Consider the following 23,676-nt stretch of genomic DNA (forward strand, 5'->3'; position numbering starts at 1 on the left):
CATACCGCTCAGGAAGGAGACGCGTTCTGTCTCCTAGAGATGTACTTTGGTGCGAAAAGTGCAAATCAATCCCAGAATAACAGCAAAGGAACTTGTGAAGATGCTGGAGGAAACGGGTACAAAAATATCTATATCCACACTAAAACGAGTTCTATACCGACATAACCTGAAAAGGCCGCTCAGCAAGGAAGAAGCCACTGCTCCAAAACCGCCATAAAAAAGCCAGACTACGGTTTGCAACTGCACATGGGGACAAAGATCGTACTTTTTGGAGAAATGTCCTCTGGTCTGATGAAACAAAAATAGAACTGTTTGGCCATAATGACCATTGTTATGTTTGGAGGAAAAAGGGGAGGCTTGCAAGCCGAAAGAACACCATCCCAACCGTGAAGCACGGGGGTGGCAGCATCATGTTGTAGGGGTGCTTTGCTGCAGGAGGACTGGTGCACTTCACAAAATAGATGGCATCATGAGGGAGAAAAAGTATGTGGATATATTGAAGCGACATCTCAAGACATCAGTTAGGAAGTTAAAGCTTTGTCACAAATGGGTCTTCCAAATGGACAATGACCCCAATCATACTTCCAAAGTTGTGGCAAAATGGCTTAAGGACAACGAAGTCAAGGTATTGGAGTGGCCATCACAAAGCCCTGACCTCAAGCCTATATTGTAAGGGGTGCGTACTGGCAGCAGAGAAGTCAGGCGCAGGAGAGCAAAAATTGTAATACAACGGCGCAGTTTAATAATAAAAATCACCGTAAACAAAACAATCAATACAATGGGTACAAAACCCGTCGCACACCAGACATAACGTGCACAAGCACTTACAATAAACAATTCCGGACAAGGACATGGGGGGAACAGAGGGTTAAATACACAACATGTAATGATGGAATTGAAACCAGGTGTGTGGGAAGACAAGACAAAACAAATGGAAAATGAAAAGTGGATCAATGATGACTAGAAGACCGGCGACGCCGACCGCCGCCCGAACAAGGAGAGGAACCAACTTTGGCGGAAGTCGTGACATATTTAAAATGTGTGGGCAGAACTGAAAAAGCGTAGGTGAGCAAGGAGGCCTACAAACCTGACTCAGTTTTCCAGCTCTGTCAGGAGGAATGGGCCAAAATTTTTGTGGAAGGCTACCCGAAACGTTTGACCCAAGTTAAACAATTTAAAGGCAATGCTTCCAAATACTAATTGAGTGTATGTAAACTTCTGACCCACTGGGAATGTGATGAAAGAAATAAAAGTTGAAATAAATCATTCTTAAAATAAAGTGGTAATCCTAACTGACCTAAAACAGGGAATTTTTACTAAGATTAAATGTCAGGAATTGTGAAACTGAATTTAAATGTAATTGGCTAAGGTGTATGTAAACTTCCGACTTCAACTGTAGCATATCTTGATTTCATTGTGCTTTATATTGTCATGGGAAACGTATTGACTGTATTTCAATGGTTCTCATAAAACTAATGTCCAAGTCACTGGCAGAGAGTTTCTAATATTGTTATTCACCCAATCACAAAGATAATTATCCATTAAGACCTCTGGATGTTGCATTGCTTTTATTTATACTTGAATTCTGACACTTGAATCACCATTCATTTAATTATGTTTTGTCTCCCTGTGCTCAATCACATGTTTGGTCAATCACATTCCAGATAGTACCTTTTCAAATGCTAAAACACTATTGAAGTCACACGTAGATCTATTTATGTGAAAGTTTGAATGATACAGTTATATTTGGTTCCAACAAAATGCAAGCTATGTTCAAGTGCTAAATAGGCCTACATGTAATTAAGCCTATAATTAGTCTCAACGATGCATGTCGAGATACACACTCCAATTCTCAAATTTAGATTGAAAGGAAAATTGTAGTCTAGTTGTGAGTCCGAAACAGTTAGAAAATGTGTTTCATAGAAATCATGATGAGATGATAGGTTTATGAATAATCATTATATTGCAAAATAACTTGGTTGGATGAAATGGAGATGGATAAAAGGTATTGACAACATGTAAAAAGCAAACCGAGAGCAATACAAGTGTGCCGTTTTAAATGAGTGACTGTTAATAAAAAGACATCTACCAAAATCTTCTGGGTTTTGTGTAAGCATAAAATATATGTTGGTTCTTGTTACATTGTTGCTACATTCACAAAGACAGCAACAAACACTCCCTGGCAAATTGTCAGCTGCTTTGTTGCCATGACAACATGTGGTCAGCAGCTGATAAATATTAGCAGCATTGGAGGTGTTGGTTCTTCCTGAATTGTGTCAACTACAACATTGTTAAGTGGACAGACAACAAAATATGCAGGTAAGTAAGTATTTAGGCTTTTATTTTTTGTACTTTTGTATTTATTTCACCTTTATTTAACCAGGTAGGCTAGTTGAGAACAAGTTCTCATTTGCAACTGCGACCTGGCCAAGATAAAGAATAGCAATTCGACACATACAACAACACAGTTACACATGGAATAAACAAAACATACAGTCAATAATACAGTAGAACAAAAGAAAACAAAATGTCTATATACAGTGAGTGCAAATGAGGTAAGTTAAGGTAATAAATAGGCCATGGTGAAGTAATTACAATATAGCAATTAAACACTGGAATGGTAGATGTGCAGAAGATGAATGTGCAAGTAGAGATACTGTGGTGCAAATGAGCAAGATAAATAAATAAATACAGTATGGGGATGAGGTAGGTAGATAGATGGGCTGTTTACAGATGGGCTATGTACAGGTGCAGTGATCTGTGAGCTGCTCTGACAGCTGGTGTTAAAGCTAGTGAGGGAGATATGAGTCTCAAGCTTCAGTGATTTTTGCAGTTCGTTCCAGTCATTGGCAGCAGAGAACTGGAAGGAAAGACGACCAAAGGAGGAATTGGCTTTGGGGGTGACCAGTGAGATACACCTGCTGGAGCGTGTGCTACGAGTGGGTGCTGCTATGGTGACCAGTGAGGGGAGATAAGGCGGGGCTTTACCTAGCAGAGACTTGTAGATAACCTGTAGCCAGTGGGTTTGGCGAAGAGTATGAAGCGAGAGCGTATAGGTCACAATGGTGGGTAGTGTATGGGGCTTTGGTGACAAAACGGATGGCACTGTGATAGACTGCATCCGGTTTGTTGAGTAGAGTGTTGGAGGCTATTTTATAGATGACATCACCGAAGTCGAGGATCGGTAGGAAATGTATGTTTGGCAGCATGAGTGAAGGAGGCTTTGTTGCGATATAGGAAGCCGATTCTAGATTTAATTTTGGATTGGAGATGCTTAATGTGATTCTGGAGGGAGAGTTTACAGTCTAACCAGACACCCTGGTATTTTTATTGATTTATTTATTTTTATGGTTTAGAATGTTTGATGCATTTGAGGTTTGAATCATGTATCCTATTCCAATAATTTAAGTGGGCTGGTTAGCAGTCTGAAGATACAGTAGCCCTATCATCCCTGTTATGGTATTTTATGTACTTCTCAGCAACATGAACACAGCAATGTGAGGCTTTGAATTGCACACAATTTATTTATGTTATCCCCTCGGCAGCCTCCACTGCTCTGGACCTATGGCACCAAGTACCAAGCCGAAGAGCACAGGGAACAAATCATTCAAATGTATCCCCTTAATCCTTCACCCAGGATGCTGCTGAGAGCAGAGGCTTCTGAGAACTCCCTCTATGCTCCCTGTATTACAAAAATCCCAACCTACTCCATTGACTACCAAAGACGCCTTTACCCTCCCTAGTCACCAGGGGGGGCTCTTGGATTCCTTTAAAAAGGACAGGACCAATGTTAACAACTGTCTCAAGGAAGCCTCTACAGGAGGCAGGGAGACAGTGGTGTGTATTCATGGACGCCAAGGGGATACGCCAATTTTTTTTACCAAAAATAAATACATAAAACGTTTTATCTTTTGTCTCTTTTTTTCATAACTTTAATTTCAATTTGCAAGAGGTTGAATGTATCTCACAGGAGAAGGCATCCAAGCGAGCGAAACAGTGCCCCTCTGTCTCTCTACGTGTAGGCCATCTATCTGATACTGTCTGGTCCAAACGAGTATGACATTGTTGCCACCAGGCATTAAATGCAAGGGAAGCCAGCAAGCATTTTGTTCTCCCTTGACAAAAAAATATTTAAAAAATTGCCAATTAGCTTTGAGCTAAACTGAGTGAGCTCAACTGTGAATGGTCCTGGCGAAAGGGGGGAAAAAAATGTCAAGGGAAGCCAGCTTGAATTTGGCATCTCTCCTATCAAATAGCTTTGAGAGCATACGTCATTATTAGAAACAACTTGAATTGTTGCATCTCGTTGTGTTGTTGTCCTCCGGTGGCTAGCTAGCTAGCTAGCTACATGTAGCTACGCATGCGCACACAAACATAAATCAGAACCTTGGACAGTCACATCATATTTAGCTTATGTTGATTGGATTCAATTATTATTGGTATATTATAGTTGTTACTGTATTAGACTAAGCAGAGGTGATTTGATGATGTTGAAATGGTGCTGGAATAGTGGAGGCAGCTCATGTTTTCTTTGCGACTTGCAGTAACTCTCTGTGATTCTAAATCAATAGTTGTTTAGTGGTCCAAAAATGTCAGAAACATGAACTTGCTTAACCATGCTGTAGGTCATGTACAGTGCCTTCCAAAAGTATTCATCCCCCTTGGCATTTTTGTTGCATCACAACCTGTAATTTAAATAGATTTTTATTTGGATTTCATGTAATGGACATACACAAAATAGTCCAAATCGGTGAATTAAAAAAAACATTCTAAAAAACAAAAAACGGAAAAGTGGTGCGTGTATATGTATTCACCCCCTTTGCTATAACGCCCCTAAATAATATCTGGTGCAACCAATTACCTTCAGAAGTCACACAATTTGTTAAATAAAGTTCACCTGTGTGCAATCTAAGTGCCACATGATCTCAGTATATATACACACCTGTTCTGAAAGGCCCCAGAGTCTGCAACACCACTAAGCAAGCGGCACCATGAAGACCAGGGAGCTCTCCAAACAGGTCAGGGACAAAGTTGTGGAAAAGTAAAGATCAGGGTTGGGTATAAAAAAATATCTGAAACGTTGAACATCCCTTGGAGCACCATTAAATCCATTATTAAAAAATGGCACCACAACAAACCTGCCAAGAGAGGGCCACCCACCAAAACTCACAGACCAGGCAAGGAGGGCATTAATCAGAGAGGCAACAAAGAGACCAAAGATAACCCTGAATGAGCTGCAAAGATCCAGAGCGGAGATTGGAGTATCTGCCCATAGGACCACTTTAAGCCGTACACTCCACAGAACTGGGCTTTATGGAAGGGTGGCTAGAAAAAAAGCCATTGCTTAAGGAATAAAATAAGCAAACACGTTTGGTGTTTGCCAAAGGCATGTGGGAGACTCCCCAAAAATATGAAAATAGGTACTCTGGTCAGATGAGACTAAAATGTAGCTTTTTAGCCATCAAGGAAAACACTATGTCTGGCGCAAACCCAACACCTCTCATCACCCCGAGAATAACATCCCCACAGTGAAGCATGGTGGTGGCAGCATCATGCTGTGGGGATGTTTTTCATCGGCAGGGACTGGGAAACTGGTTAGAATTGAAGGAATGATGATAGCGATAAATACAGGGAAATTCTTGAGGGAACCCTGTTTCAGTCTTCTAGAGAATTGACACTGGAACAGAGGTTCACCTTCCAGCAGGACAATGACCCTAAGCATACTGCTGAAGCAACACAAGTGGTTTAAGGGGAAACATTTAAATGTCCTGGAATGGCCTAGTCAAAGCCCAGACCTCAATCTAATTGAGAATCTGTGGTGTGACTTAAGGATTGCTGTACACCAGCGAAACCCATCCACCTTGAAGAAGCTGGAGCAGCTTTGCCTTGAAGAATGGGCAAAAATCCCAGCGGCTACATGTGCCAAGCTTATAGAGACATACCCCAAGAAACTTGCAGCTGTAATTCCTGCAAAAGGTGGCTCTAACAAAGTATTGACTTTGGTGGGGTGAATAGTTATGCACGCTCAAGTTCAGTTTTTTTGTCTTATTTCTTGTTTGTTTCACAATAAAAAACATTTAGCATCTTCAAGGTGGTAGGCATGTTGTGTAAATCAAATGATACAAACCCTCAAAAAATCCAAGGCAACAAAATACAGTTGAAGTCGGAAGTTTACATACACCTTAGCCAATTACATTTAAATTCGGTTTTTCACAATTCCTGACATTTAATCCTCGTAAAAATTCCCTGTCTTAGGTCAATTAGGATCACCACTTTATTTTAAGAATGTGAAATGTCAGAATAATAGTAGAGAGTGATTTATTTCAGCTTTTATTTCTTTCATCACATTCCCAGTGGGTCAGAAGTTTACATACACTCAATTAGTATTTGGTAGCATTGCTTTTAAATTGTTTAACTTGGGTCAAACGTTTTGGGTAGCCTTCCACAAGCTTCCCACAATAAGTTGGGTGAATTTTGGCCCATTCCTCCTGACAGAGCTGGTGTAACTGAGTCAGGTTTGTAGGCCTCCTTGCTCGCACACACTTTTTCAGTTCTGCCCACAAATGTTTCATAGGATTGAGGTCAGGGCTTTGTGATGGCCACTCCAATACCTTGACTTTGTTGTCCTTAAGCCATTTTGCCACAACTTTGGAAGAATGCTTGGGGTCATTGTCCATGTGGAAGACCCATTTGCGACCAAGCTTTAACTTCCTGACTGATGTCTTGAGATGTTGCTTCAAAATATCCACTTACTTTTCCTACCTCATGATGCCATCTATTTTGTGAAGTGCACCAGTCCCTCCTGCAGCAAAGCACCCCCACAACATGATGCTGCCACCCCCATGCTTCACGGTTGGGATGGTGTTCTTCGGCTTGCAAGCCTCCCCATTTTTCCTCCAAACATGACGTTAGTCATTATGGCCAAACAGTTCTATTTTTGTTTCATCAGACGACATTTCTCCAAAAAGTACGATCTTTGTCCCCAACCGTAGTCTGCCTTTTTTATGGCGGTTTTGGAGCAGCTTCCTTGCTGAGCTGCCTTTCAGGTTATGTCGATATAGGACTCGTTTTACTGTGGATATAGATACTTTTGTACCCGTTTCCTCCAGCATCTTCACAAGGTCCTTTGCTGTTGTTCTGGGATTGATTTGCTCTTTTCGCACCAAAATACATTAATCTCTAGGAGACAGAATGCGTCTTCTTCCTGAGCGGTATGATGGCTGCGTGGTTCCATGGTGTTTATACTTGCGTACTGTTCTTTGTACAGATGAACGTGGTACCTTCAGGCATTTGGAAATTGCTCCCAAGGATGAACCAGACTTGTGGAGGTCTACAATTTTTTTCTGAGGTCTTGGCTGATTTATTTTTATTTTCCCATAATGTCAAGCAAAGAGGCACTGAGTTTGAAGGTAGGCCTTGAAATACATCCACAGGTACACCTCCAATTGACTCAAATTATGTCAATTAGCCTATCAGAAGCTTCTAAAGCCATGACATCATTTTCTGGAATTTTCCAGGCTGTTTAAAGGCACAGTCAACTTCGTATATGTAAACTTCTGACCCACTGGAATTGTGATACAATGAATTATAAGTGAAATAATCTGTCTGGAAACAATTGTTGGAAAAATTACCTGTATCATGCACAAAGTAGATGTCCTAACCGACTTGCCAAAACCATAGTTTGTTAACAAGAAATTTGTGGAGTGGTTGAAAAACGAGTTTTAATGACTCCAACCTAAGTGTATGTAAACTTCCAACTTAAACTGTAGGAAAAATGCCAAGGGGGGTGAATACTTTCGCAAGCCTCTGTAACTGTCTGTTACATGCAATATGCATCGTGGACTTCACCAGACAGAGGTTGCTATCCGGTTTTGTGATAAAACAAAGGTGTGGTTGAATTTATTCTGCCACTGTCTTCTTATTGTCTTTGCCTTTAGGCCTATATATCACGGTCGCAAGGCATATGAATTAACAGCAAACAACGCAATTATCACAACACATACAATGTAGGTTGTAATATGACTTTTTTTGGGGGGGGGACATGGCTTAGCCAGTGATTTTACCCACGCACCTCTACTGCAGGGAGGACTGTTCAAAGAGCTGCCACTGGGGTGAGTTTGTGCTGAAGAAGCTAACCAAGACCACAGCTCAGTGGATCGTGAGTCAACCGATTCCAAACCAGTCCAAGAATAAGTCACAGCTGCGGTCTCTGCATGGTTCGGCCAGCGCCACAGATCTAGTCAATGACGAGCCCATGTGTGAGGAGGATTTCTGCAGCTACCAAGATCTCCACGAGCAGACTGAGAAGCAGAGGGCCCTTCAGAGCATTATGGCTGAGACCTCTTCCAGTATACTATAGGCGAGGAGACATAACCTACCCTAATATTTCATGTTGAATCTCCAGTCAGTTTTACACCTCAAACAAATACAGTTTAGCCTAAAATGCACAGTAGTTTGTGTTTTAAGTTCGTTTTTATTATGTGGATCACCAGAATTTTTTGTCATGATTTTATACCACTGATCTCCATTTTCACTTGACATTCCTGCTGCAGGGGTACTCTCCTGCATGTTTTTTTTAATTTAACCTTAATTTAACTTGGCAAGTCAGTTAACAAATCCTTATTTACAATGATGGCCTACCCCAGCCAAACCTGGACGACACTGGGCCAATTGTGCACTGCCCTACGGGACTCCCAATCATGGACGGATGTGATACAGCCTGGATTCGAACCAGGGACTGCAGTGACGCCTCAAAGACTGACATGTGGTGCATAAGACCACTGCACCACTCGGTTCTGATGAGCCTGGGGGTTTTAATCAGACTGCCAAAACTGTAGCAGTCAAGCACATTGAAACCCCTCAACCTCCTTGTCTTCAGGATAGCCTCAACTCCCGTGCAGGAGGCCATGATTTGCACAGAGAACAACTTTGAACAGGAGCTATTTTCTGGTACATCCTTTCTCTCACTACATATTCTTCTGAAACAAATTATTTTCTACATTGGTTATTCATCTAAACATCCCTTTTTCAGGACCCTGTCTTTCAAAGATAATTCGTAAAAATCAAAATAACTTCACAGATCTTCATTGTAAAGGGTTTAAACACTGTTTCCCATGCTTGTTCAATGAACCATAAACAATTAATGAACATGCACCTGTGGAATGGTCGTTAAGACACTAACAGCTTACAGATAGTAGTCAATTAATGTCACAGTTATTAAAACTTAGGACACTAAAGTGGTCTTTCTACTGACTCTGAAAAACACCAGAAGAAAGATGCCCAGGGTCCCTGCTCATCTGCGTGAACGTGCCTTAGGCATGCTGCAAGGAGGCATGAGGACTGCAGATGTGGCCAGGGCAATAAATTGCAATGTCCGTACTGTGAGACGCCTAAGACAGCGCTACAGGGAGACAGGATGGACAGCTGATCGCCCTCGCAGTGGCAGACCACGTGTAACAACACCTGTACAGGATCGGTACATCTGAACATCAGACTTGCGGGACAGGTACAGGATGCTCGATTTACAACAGGAACGCACAATCCTTCCATCAGTGCTCAGACTGTCCGCAGTAGGCTGAGAGAGGCTGGACTGAGGGCTTGTAGGCCTGTTGTAAGGCAGGTCCTCACTAGACATCACCGGCAACAACATCGCCTATGGGCACAAACCCACCGTCGCTGGACCAGACAGGACTGGCAAAAAGTGCTCTTCACTGACGAGTCGTAATTGTGTCTCACCAGGGGTGATGGTCGGATTCGCGTTTATCGTCGAAGGAATGAGCGTTACACCGAGGCCTGTACTCGATTTGGAGGTGGAGAGTCCATCATGGTCTGGGGCGGTGTGTCACAGCATCATCAGACTGAGCTTGTTGTCATTGCAGGCAATCTCAACGCTGTGCGTTACAGGGAAGACATCCTCCTCCCGCATGTGGTACCCTTCCTCACAGCAAGAACTGGCAAATCTGGTGCAGTCCATGAGGAGGAGATACACTGCAGTACTTAATGCAGCTGGTGGCCACACCAGACAGTGATTGTTACTTTTGATTTTGACCCCCCCTTTGTTCAGGGATACATTATTCAATTTCTGTTGGTCACATGTCTGTGGAACATGTTCAGTTTGTCTCAGTTGTTGAATCTTGTTATGTTCATACAAATATTTACACATGTTAAGTTTGCTGAAAATAAATGCAGTTGACAGTGAGAGGATGCTTCTTTTTTTGCTGAGTTTACATCATATTGCCTTGACTTTACATGTTGCAGGAATAGCCAAACAGGTACATCGGGGGGATCCACGGAACCACAATCACATCATCATGGACAACAATTCAGAGTACCAGAAGAACCTTCAAGAGTTTTTCCCTCGTGGACTAGATAAGTGGACGAAAGCTTCAGCAGCAACCATGCACAGTAATACACAATGTAAGGACACAAGCAAATCTCAAGACTTGAACACCAAAAAATACAACCTCAACCTCTGTCAATGGCAAGGTTTTACTCATTCAAATTCCTTTGGGTAGAAATGCGAAAGGTGGAGAAAGGTGCTCAGCAGTGGATGGATCTGCCTACCATAGCTGACTATGCCCCACGTGTGAGTCTGAGACCTGCCTGGGCAGGACAAAGGTGCCCAGGCAGCAGCCCCTCTACAACCATATGCCTGAGCTTTCCTCTTTACAATATGCAGTGGAGGGAGGGAGAAGTGCCTGGAAGATCAGTAGGTCTCCTTGTCTTTAAAGGGGTAGTGCAGTTAATGACATTTCCACACTATGAAGTTGAAATTACACTCTTAAATTGTGAAAATTATGATAATGCACTTTCAGTGTAAGACCTTTTGTGCAGGTGGAATTGAGTTTTTGGCCCATAGCATGACATCACAATCTGATCTGATTATTCTGACCAATGACCCCGTCATCTTTTATTTACATATGTATCCTCCTACTTTGAAGGGATAAGCGGGGTGGTCACTAGTTACCATAGCCAGAAAGTCATAAACCCTGCCTATTTCTACAATTTATCTTCTTAAAATCAGATTGTAAACCTTAACTACATTGATTACCTCATCCCTAACCTTAAATTAAGACCAAAAAGCGAATCTTTGTTTACATACATTTTTACGATATAGACAATTTTTACTTTATGGCTGTGGTAACTAGTGACGACCGGTAAGCAAGGGTAGGCTGTACATTCTCTGGACAATCCTATCCGCCAACCAGGGCTGTGTACGTAAATATATAACATTTGTATCAACACACCCACACGATCAGAATGAGCATTTCAATGGTAAAAGGATGCTTAGGATAATAATTGCTAAAAAATATATTTGGAGGTTTTTTCATTAAATAAACACAGTAATTTATTAGACATACAGTGACGATTAAAAATGAAATCAGAAATATTGCATGGGGGCTTTAAATAGTGATGTTCTCTAAGCATTTGTCAATTATGTCATTGTGCCATCATTTATTTCACAACACAACAGCCACTTCTTCTCCTGGCTCTAGACGATCCAGTGAAGAGAGTTCAGAAGGCAGCAGCAGTGTGCCAGTACGTCATCGGGATGGCAGACTCCAGAGCCCGCGGCATCCTCCACAATGCACTACATGATGGTCAAATCAAATTTTATTTGTCACATGCTTTCGTAAACAACAGTTGTAGACTAACATTGAAATGCTTTCTTAAGGGCCCTTCCCAACAATGCAGAGAAAAATTGAAATATTATAGAAAACAATGAAGAGGAATAAATACAATGAGTAACAATAACCTGGCTATATAGACGGTGTACCAGTACAGAGTCGATGTGGAGGGGTACGAGGTAATTGTGGTAGATATGTACATATAGGTGACTAGGCAACAGGATAGATAATATGAGATAACAGTAGCAGCAGCGTATGTGATGAGTCAAAAGAGTTGTACAAAAGGGGGTCAATGCAGATAGTTTGGGTAGCTATTTGGTTAACGATTTAGCAGTCTTATGACTTGGGGGTAGAAGCTTTTCAGGGTCCTGTTGGTTCCAGACTTGGCTCCAGACTTGCCATGCGGTAGCAGAGAGAACAGTTATGACTTTGGTGGCTGGAGTCTTTGACAACTTTTAGGGCCTTCCTCTGACACAACCTGGTATAGAGGTCCTGGATGGCAGGGAGCTCAGCCCCAGTGATGTACTGAACCGTACGCACTACCCTCTGTAGCGCCTTCCGGTCTGATGCCAAGCAGTTGCCATACCAAGCGGTGACGCAGCCAGTCAAGTTGCTCTTAATGTAGAACTTTTTGAGGATCTGAGGGCCTATGCCAAATCTTTTCGGCGTCCTGAGGGGGAAGAGGCATTGTCGTGCCTTCTTCACGACTGTATTGGTGTGTGTGGACCATGTTAATTTCTTAGTGATGTGGACACCGAGGAACTTGAAGCTCTCGACCCGCTCCACCACAAGACCGCCGATGTGGATGGGGCGTGCTCGTTCCTGTAGTCCATGATCAGCACCTTTTTCTTGCAGACATTGAGGTAGAGGTTGTTGTCCTGGCACCACAATCCCAGGTCACTGACCTCCTCCCTATAGGCAGTCTCATCGTCGATCAGGCCTACCACCATCATGTCGTCAGCAAACTTAATTATGGTGTTGGAGTCGTGCACAACAGTACTTCCTGGGTGAACAGAAGTACAGGAGGTAGAGCTCTGCTACCTGTCCCGAGCCTGATCGTCTCCGACATCAAACATCGGGTTAGGGCTGGGTAGGGTCTGTTTTTTTCATCAACGGGTAGGGTACGGGCAGGGCTCAGGTATCACTAAATTGATCACTAACGTTTTGAAGCGGAGACATTTTCTTGTGATCTGCTGCGCATTTTAAAACCTATACATCTAAAAACATTTAACAAGACTAAGCCAACGAAAGAGGATATAGACATAACATTGAACATTTAAATGTAACATTTAAAAACACTTAGCTCTCCCAACTGACAGGACCCAACCTGTCTGAACTCTTGGCTCTGCCTTATATAAGTTTATCAGAGTCCTGGGCAGAGTCTTGCAAGAGTCTCGCAAGGCACAGGTGAGAGGAATTAGTTCATTATTCTTCTATGGTATTATGGTGGTCCGCAAACAACTTTAAAAGTATATTCCGCCACTCAGTAGATGGGGTGAAAACTGATAAATGTTAACGCAATAGGGAGAAGGGAAAGGTGCTAAAATATACTTCTAATATTAAAAAGTAAACAACAAACAAAATCAAAAACTGTACTCATTTAGTTTAATTGAAATGTCTATTCAGATCCCTGCACAGGCTCAGGAACCTCTTCATTCAGAATTCATTTGGGCTGTAAAGTCCTGGAGATCCAGAAATCTTTTTGCCGCCTTCACAATGATGTCTAGCTTCTTAGATATTTCATCAGTTTGACTAACGCAGTTTATCACTTGCGCTATAAACACAACAAAGTCCACCTTCTTCACTGTTAGTGTGTCGGGATCCTTCCCCTGAACGGCATTCACTGTAGGTTGTGGAACAGCCAATACCATCTTATCTCGACTCACTCCATAGCTATTTTCACTGCCTCCACATAGGAGACCTACTGGATGGTCGAGGATCCAAGGCCTTAGATCAGCTTGGCAAATGACTGACAGATAGCCAGACCGCCCTCTCTCCCAAGGGAGAGGAGAGGGGTGGCTGGGACGGTTTTATGACACCTCACGCCAATTGCAAATTGTATGCAGCAAATGACTCCTTTTGGTCTCTAGTATCAAGATTGGAATGTCTAACGTCCAAAGAGTGAACTTTGGAACAATATTTCTAAAATAGAAATGTTAATGGTTAGTGGGAATCTAAAGAATAATCATGTCATATTGCTTTTCATTTTGTGATGTTATTAAAAACTGTATAACGAAAATACTGTAACTTGAAGAGCTTTCACATTGTGTATATCAGGTTTACATCCTTTATGTTGTGTAGGAAATATGAAGAACGATGAAACTATTTCTGTTAAGATAGGAATGTGATTTTAGTTTTCTAACGAGATAATAGTTTTCATGTCCGATGCACATTAACTAAGCCACGCCCCGAATGAGGTCAGAAGAGTGTGTCTGTGCTTAAAAGGACTTGCTAAGAATTAACATACCAGACCGGCAGACGTGAAGCATGAGCTAAACGTTAAAAATGGTTGAAACTCTCAGACCAGAAAGCATGGAGTTGTGGCTACAAGTTTAAATGGTTGGAAACGTAGAACTTTAAATCTCAACACAAGGTGAAGGAGATAAAGACTAGACTTTAACATTGACAGCCTGCAGCTGTGCATGTAAAAGTGGTCCTAGAACTTTGACTATCTACCCGAGGAAGAAAAGAGGTAAGAAGCTCACCTCAGACAATCACTGGTGAATCATTGAAGCCACAGACAACTAAGAAGGACATTGTGACCTCTGGTGGACAATCAGAGCCTTACACCCACAGGAGAGCCCACTGAAACAACCTTCTGACAGGGCTTGGTTCTGACCGAGATAGATGACGAATGAAGGCATTCACCACGTAAATACATTCGTTACTTTCTTACCCAAGCGGGCGATGGTTCATGTGCAAGGTATATGATTAATGAGAGAATAGTTATAGAACGTATCCATGATAAATGTCCCTTTCTCTCTCTTTTCCCCCACCTCCTCTCCATCTGTGTAACAAGCCGTCATATCTTGTCAGTCCACTAGGGACTTTTGTCTCATGTCAGTGTGTATGTGTATTCTGTGTTATTATTTAGTTGGTAAATAAATAATTAACTCAATGTCACGGCTGTCGAAAGGAGCAGACCAAAGTACAGCGTGGTTGTAGTTCCACATTTTATTAAATCCGTGAAACTTTGCAATACATAAATAACTGAATTGACAAAAACAACAAACTGTGACGCAGAGAGAAACAAACACTACTCAAAATATAATAACCCACAAAACCCAGGAAGAAAAACCCTTACTTAAATATGATCTCCAATTAGAGACATCGAGGACCAGCTGCCTCCAATTGGAGATCAACCCCAAAAAAACAACATAGAAATAGAAAATTAGAACTAAACATAGATATAGAAAACATAGACAAAAAAAACACAAAACACCCCCTGTCACGCCCTGACCTACTCTACCATAGAAAATAACATCTTACTATGGTCAGGACGTGACAGTACCCCCCCCCCCCCCCCAAATGTGCAGACTCTGAATGAACTAAACAAAAACACAAATAAAAACAAAAGGGAGGGTTGGGTGGGTAACTCCTATCTATGGCGGCTCTAGTGCAGTCCACATAACCTCATCCTCCAGCAGAGGAGGCGGCTCCGGTTCGGGGCGTAACCCCCGCTCCACCCGCTGATCCCTCTGCTTTAGTACCACCGGACCGTGGATCGTCGTAGGAGGAACTGGACTGTAGATCATCACTGGAGGTTCCGGGCTGGGGAGCGTCTCAGGAGGTTCCGGGCTGGGGAGCGTCTCAGGAGGCTCCGGGCTGGGGAGCATCTCAGGAGGCTCCGGGCTGGGGAGCGTCTCAGGAGGCTCCGGACTGGGGAGCGTCGCTGGAGGCTCCGGACTGGGGAGCGTTGCTGGAGGCTCCGGACTGGGGATGCGCACTGGAGGTCTGATGCGTGGGACTGGCATAGGTGGCGCCAGACTGGTAACACACGCCTCAGGGAGAGTGCGAGGAGGCGGCACAGGACGTACTGGGCTGTGGAGGCGCACTGGAGGCCTGATGCGTGGGACCGGTACAGGTGGCACCGGGCTGATGACACGCACCTCAGGGCGAGTGAGGAGAGGAGGCACAGGATGTACTGGGTTGTGGAGGCGCACTGGAGGGAGAGTGCGAGGAGCAGGTACAGGACGTACTGGGCTGTGGAGGTGCACTGGAGGGAGAGTGCAAGGAGCAGGCACAGGACGTACTGGGCTGTGGAGGCGCACCGGAGGTCTGGAGCGTATGGCTGGCACAACCCGTCTTTGCTGGATGCTCAACCCAGCTCCACAACTGCAGGGTGCGGGCACAGATCGCACCGGCCTGTGAGTGCGCACTGGCGACACAGTGCGCGTCACCGCATAACGCGGTGCCTGCCTCGTCACTCGCTCCCCACGGTAAGCACGGGAAGTTGGCTCAGGTCTCCACCCTGACTCTGCCAATCTCCCCGTGTGCTCCCCAAATTTTTTTGGGGGGGCTGCCTCTCGCACTTGCCTCGTGGTCGGTATAGTGCCTCATAATATCGCCGCTCTGCCTTCGCTGCCGCAATTTCCTCCTTCGGCCGGCGATACTCCCCAGCCTGACTCCAGGGTCCTTTCCCGTCCATAATCTTTTCCCAGGTCCATTTCTGTTGCTCCTGGGCACGCTGCTTGGTCCTTTGATGGTGGGTTATTCTGTCACGGCTGTCGAAAGGAGCAGACCAAAGTGCAGCGTGGTTGTAGTTCCACATTTTATTAAATCCATGAAACTTTGCAATACATAAATAACTGGATTGACAAAAACAACAAACCCGTGACGCAGAGAGAAACAAACACTACTCAAAATACACTGCTCAAAAAAATAAAGGGAACACTAAAATAACACATCCTAGATCTGAATGAATGAAATAATCTTATTAAATACTTTTTCTTTACATAGTTGAATGTGCTGACAACAAAATCACACAAAAATAATCAATGGAAATCCAATTTATCAACCCATGGAGGTCTGGATTTGGAGTCACACTCAAAATTCAAGTGGAAAACCACACTACAGGCTGATCCAACTTTGATGTAATGTCCTTAAAACAAGTCAAAATGAGGCTCAGTAGTGTGTGTGGCCTCCACGTGCCTGTATGACCTCTCTACAACACCTGGGCATGCTCCTGATAATGTGGCAGATGGTCTCCTGAGGGATCTCCTCCCAGACCTGGACTAAAGCATCCGCCAACTCCTGGACAGTCTGTGGTGCAATGTGGCGTTGGTGGATGGAGCGAGACATGATGTCCCAGATGTGCTCAATTGGATTCAGGTCTGCTGGAGGATGTTGCAGACAGCAGAACGTTCTCCACGCCGTCTCCAGACTCTGTCACGTCTGTCACATGTGCTCAGTGTGAACCTGCTTTCATCTGTGAAGAGCACAGGGCGCCAGTGGCGAATTTGCCAATCTTGGTGTTCTCTGGCAAATGCCAAACGTCCTGCACGGTGTTGGGCTGTAAGCACAACCCCACCTGTGGACGTCGGACCCTCATACCACCCTCATGGAGTCTGTTTCTGACCGTTTGAGCAGGCACATGCACATTTGTGGCCTGCTGGAGGTCATTTTGCAGGGCTCTGGCAGTGCTCCCCCTGCTCCTCCTTGCACAAAGGTGGAGGTAGCGGTCCTGCTGCTGGGTTGTTGCCCTCCTACGGCCTCCTCCACATCTCTTGATGTACTGGCCTGTCTCCTGGTAGCGCCTCCATGCTCTGGACACTACGCTGACAGACACAGCAAACCTTCTTGCCACAGCTCGCATTGATGTGCCATCCTGGATGAGCTGCACTACCTAAGCCACTTGTGTGGGTTGTAGACTCCGTCTCATGCTACCACTAGAGTGAAAGCACCGCCAGCATTCAAAAGTGACCAAAACATCAGCCAGGAAGCATAGGAACTGAGAAGTGGTCTTTGGTCACCACCTGCAGAATCACTCCTTTATTGGAGGTGTCTTGCTAATTGCCTATAATTTCCACCTGTTGTCTATTCCATTTGACAACAGCATGTGAAATGTATTGTCAATCAGTGTTGCTTCCAAAGTGGACAGTTTGATTTCATAGAAGTGTGATTGACTTGGAGTTACATTGTATTGTTTAAGTGTTCCCTTTATTTTTTTGAGCAGTGTATAATAACCCACAAAACCCAGGAAGAAAAACCCTCACTTAAATATGATCTCCAATTTGAGACAACGAGGACCAGCTGCCTCCAATTGGAGATCAACCCAAAAAAACAACAACATAGAAATAGAAAACTAGAACTAAACATAGATATAGAAAACATAGACAAAAACCACAAAACACCCCCTGTCACGCCCTGACCTACTCTACCATAGAAAATAACATCTTACTATGGTCAGGACGTGACACTCAATTTGTATAGTACTGAATAATCAGAAAAGGCTGGGGTTCTTGTGGATTCAAGAGGTCTGCAATGTTCAGAATGAGACTGATATGAGGTAATGATTAATAAGTGACTTATCAATATATAACTGATATATATATCTTCTTGGGTTTAATTCAGATGGTAACTCATTAAACAACTTCTTCCGTGGTGCCCCAAATTCCAAATGAGTTAATTGTTACATGATTATTTAATCGGATAACAATTAAACATAGTGGATTGAATAAATAAGTCATCAGATTAATGAAAGTCACAACAAAGGGTACTCCGGGAACGTGATTCCCATAATAGTAACAGCAACGCACTTCATCTGACTATTCAACTATGACATATTTATTCCTTTGACAAACACTTGCCTGGTGTCCAAACCTTTTACAACTGTAACACTTCAGCAGCTTCTGTACATACAGTCTCACTGCATATCTCACATACTCAAGTTGTCAATGAGTCGGGAGAAACATTTCATCAAACAACAGTAAAACCGATAGGCATTTCTCCTTCTTTTTGTCTGTCATTCTGGTCAAGCGACATGCGTCTACCACTCCTGGCATGTTATCCCTAGACCACACAGCCTCTATGTCCAATGAGATGCTAGAGATGACACCTTTAACTGGTGCCCTACTCTGAAATCATAGCTTTCCACATCACATCATTCCACTTTTCCCAATTCGTCCTTCACCATCTTCGAGACCGAGAACGGGCCCCTCAAAAAAACATCCTTGCTCACGAAGCGCACTCCAACCATAAACTACTGTTAATTTCCAACTTTAGCCCTTTTTACTCCACATTTCTTCACCATCGTCCACTCAGTCTCACCAGCTTTACACGCGCCAACAGAATCGCACAGTGCTTTCGTCTTTGCTTTCTCATGCCTTAGTTAATGATTTAGTGACGTCCTCCCTTACAAACTGTCCCACAGCTTCATCACAGAACCAAGGCCACATAAAATAAATATTTAAAAATAAATACAGTATTTGTTGACTAAGAAATGTATGTTTGCTTTAGTAGGATCCTGTGTGGCTCAGTTGGTAGACCATGGCGCTTGCAATGCCAGGGTTGCGGGTTTGATTCCCAAGGGGGACCAGTACAAAAATGTACACACTCACTTCTGTAAGTCGCTCTGGCTAAGAAAGTCTACTAAAATGTACTAGAGGATTTTGTAGTTGTGAAGGGGTTGACTTACTCTCAGGTATTGATGGAACTGGCTCCTCCACTGCAGAACCTGTTTGGAGAATTGTGTAACCTTCATCCATAGCTTCAGTAAGATGTTTGGGCCTGGGGGTGCAGCAGATAAAAAAAATTGGCCTGTGGCACAGACAGCTAGATCAATCTGCTAATACAGGACATGTACAGGCCCAGTGCAATACTTATGTGAGAGAAAAAAAAAATGATATATATATATATTTTTTTTTTTTTAAATTACTATATTTTCAGGGGGTGCTGGAGCACCCTCAGCACCCCTACTTCCCGCGGCTATGCCTGGCCTGGGAGCTGAATAACACATTGTTCTAAGAAAGAGAGAGAACAAACATAACATTGTCTGTGGGAAATAGGTCATATTCTGACTCTGATATGCATATTGAACATACTATTGCACATTACAGGGCCACAAAAATAGCTGTGACGACCCTGGGCATGTAAACTCTGTGGATTTGGATACTATGTGCTCCTGAGTAGAATGGACCACATTTTTACTATGACAAAAATGTACAGAAAAGTGTGTACATTGCAATATGTATGTTCAATAACATATCAGAATAAGACCAATTTTCCACAAATTAAGGGCCAGAATAATAGCAGTGACGAACCTGCGTGTGTATCCTCTGTGAATTTGGATATAATAATATTTTCTATCAGCCTTAACTATTCATATTGCTAAATATACGCGACAGGACTCTTATTTTTAAGGATTTTAAAAAATACAGTGACCAGGATGTTCACTACAGACACAGTAGTGAAGAAGGCACAATAGCGACTCTTCAACCTCAGGATGCTGGAAAAATTCGGCCTATCCCAGAGGGCCCTCACAGTGTTCTACAGGAGCACCATCGAGAACATACTGTCGGACTGCATCACAGCCTACGGCAACTCCACAGTCTAAAAATGAGGGGTTCAACAGGAGTTCTTCTAAGATCCTCGAAGAACCTTAGGGTTCTTGGCAATGAAAAACAGTCCCAAAAGGTTATTCAAAGAACTTCTTAGGAGGTGGGGTTAATCGAGGAACCCCCATTGTTGCTGGAGTTCGTCGGGGAACTTTGCAACTGAAAATGCTGGTGCCAAGTTTGAATGCAACAACAGTTAAAAAGGTAAGTTGGGTTGATGTTCGGCTCTGAATATGTATCGAAATAATTTATATAATAATATAAAATACTAACGAATAACGAAAAAGTTCCTGGAGCATCCTTTAGGGGTTCTTCAAATTAAAACTGTGGGGGAACCCCTAAAAGTTATTCGAAGAACCTTTTGTGGGAAACCCCATAAGTTCTTCAAAGAACCCCTTATAATGGTTCCTCGAAGACCCTTTTGGGGTTTATTTTTTTTAACTCCCTGTCCACCCTCCCTCTATTAAATTTTTTTTGGGGGGGGTGTTAACTGCCTTGCTCAGAACGACGATTTTTACGTTCAATCCAGCAACCTTTCAATTGGTTAGAGCGTTTTCCCAACGCTCTAACGACTAAACTACCTGCCGCACCATGGAAGTCAGTAGCTAGGTTTTCTTCCAATCGCGAAAGATTTTCATGCGACTATTCTAAAATCTGCATAAATAAAATATGTGCATTTTCCCACTAGAGATGTGTTTCCATCAAATTAAAGTCTGTGCGTGATGACGTAGTGCACATGAAAATGTATTTTGCGGTTAAATTCCCATGTTGGTTTCCATCGCATTTTCAACTCTACTGATGGTTTTGTCACAAAAAATGTTGTGTTATATAGTGATTGTGCCCACTCTGGTATTGGCACATGCGCTATAGACAACATTTTGCAGTTAGGTTTACAGTGCGTGTATAGCCAATACATGATATGATTATTATAGACAAAAGAGAGAGATTCTTTTAATTTGTGAAATGACAGTCAAGCATTGATCATCATGTCACCAGAATAAGACCCTCAATATTTATTGGAAAGGCGCATCAAGCTCATCATCACCTTGCACTTTCACTACCCTGTGAAGTTCATCATAATTTATTTAATCTGTCGCCTCATAAACTGCGTGCTTTCCCGAGTCAAAGTGGAAGGTCCATGCGTTTATGGATAATTCCATCGCCTGACTCCAAGTTTACTTCCATATGATGATTATTATATCAATATTTTCTCACAGAGGCGTTTCCACAGCCAATTCCTGCATAATTTATTTTAGACACAAAAAGATTCCACCATGTCGAATGAACAAATTATCTGTCAGCATATACAATTGTACCGAAACTTCCTTCAAACACAGCTGTCGTTATTATTATATATTTTTTTATTAAGTATGACTTTGCTCACATAAAAACTGTGGATGGAAATTTAGTTTCAGAGTGTCGAATTTAGACAACAAAAAATGTCATTGCTAATTTGCTATGTGAGGCTTATTTGATCAATAGAAGTTCGTAATGGTTAGGTTGTTAAGAATGCACTGATATAAGTGGCCGTACGTTCGCCATCTAAATAAATCGAGTTGTGCCTGTTAATCACACGCGTATCGGTCCTCTCATTGGCTAGAATGTCCCCATCTGATTGGGCCTCTTCCATATTGACGAAATGTATTTCCACTTTTAGAGAGGTTACTCGACTATCTTGTCAATATAATAGAACATCTTTGGTTCTCATACAGTGGTCTGGCTACCTAGGTAACTAGTCTTGGGATGGCTGCAGAAAGGCTCATATCAGCGGTTTCTGAATACCCAGAATTATACAACTCAACTTTGACTTCATATAGAGACCCGGTAAAAAAATTAGACGCATGGAAGGCTGTGGGTAAACAATTGGGACTGAAAGGTATGATCTGATTAGCTAACAACGTTAGCATACATTTTGGCTAAGTAACGTTAGATAGCTAGCGCTAGGACGAGTTTTACTTCTTTAACTTGTTTTTAACTTCTCAATGCCCTCACTAACGTTAGTTATTAAGTATGACATATCTGACTATTGAATAGATTGCAAACAACATTCAGACCGGCCTCGCTAGCGAGGGTAACCTCCAGGTATAGCTAGCTACTGTTTTGCCTGGTTAGTTTCAGTTGTTTGTAAAAATTTTTGCAACTCTTCGTCTTTATTGCTCTGTTAATGAAATGTGTTTAGTTAGTTACATTGTATTATAGTACGCTGCGTGCCTATGTCAATATACCGTGGAGAGTAGCTAGTTAACATGCATTGTGGCAGTGTGTCACGATTTGTTTACTTGTTAGCAAGCTAGCTCATTAGCTCACCATCAAATGTAAACAATGAATGGAGCAAAAAATGCTTTACATTTATATATGTAAATATCTCATGATTTATATCATTCAATAACCATGGCCTGTCAGCTGTGCAACGTTTGAATTCTGAGTCAGTTTTTTGGATGCCACAGGGAGCTGGCCCATGTTGACTCCAATGATTCCCACAGTTGTGTCAAGTTGGCTGGATGTCCTTTGGGTGGTGGACCATTCTTGATACACACAGGAAACTAAGCGTGAAAAACCCAGCAGTGTTGCAGTTCTTGTTACAAACCAGTGCACCTACTACCATACCCCATTCAAAGGCACTTAAATGTTTTGGCACACATACACAATCCATGTCTCAAGGCTTAAAAAAAATAATATTTAACCTGTCTCCTCCCTTTAATCTACACTGATTTGAAGTGAATTTAACAAGTGACATCAATAAGGGATCATAGCCTTCACCTGGATTCACCTGGTCAGTATGTCATGAATAGAGCAGGTGTCCTTAATGTTTTGTACAATCAGTGTATGCTGCTGCTACTCTGTTTATTATCTATCTTGATTGCCTAGTCACTTTACCCCTACCTACATGTACATATTACCTCAACTACCTTGTACCCCTGCACATTAACTCCTTGTATATTGCCTCTTTATTTTATTGTTACTATTTCAAAAAAATAAAACATTTACTTTTTAACTGTGATGTTGGGAAAGGGCTCTTAAGTAAGCATTTCACTGTGAAGTCTACACCTGTTGTATTCAGCACTTGTGATAAATAAGTTGATTTGAATTTAACTCCAATGTTGGCAATGTAATGTCAAAATTGGAGTTCAATATAATGTCAACATTTGAGTGAAATTCTTAGCTATGGTAGTGCACACCTTTTTATCCACTGACTGCATAACTGTACACTTCAGAGAATGGGGACCTTAACACATCCATAGCTCTATGATTTTTTTGGAGAGTGGTTACACCTACACTAGCCCTTGATCATGACTCTATTCCATTACACATAAGTCATTGGACAAAGGCATCTTCTGTAGGGGAATCTGAACATTAACACGCGCCGCTTGCGGTACAGTATTGGAAGCATAAGGGAGAAAGCAGAATGCCGCCGAGAGTTTGAGCGTTATACCTACACCATCCCTCAGCTTTAGCCTATACCAAACTAGGCCGAAGTGGCGTGCTTCCATTGA

Source organism: Salmo trutta, chromosome 25 (assembly GCF_901001165.1).
Source record: "Salmo trutta chromosome 25, fSalTru1.1, whole genome shotgun sequence".
Taxonomy (NCBI): Eukaryota; Metazoa; Chordata; class Actinopteri; order Salmoniformes; family Salmonidae; genus Salmo; species Salmo trutta.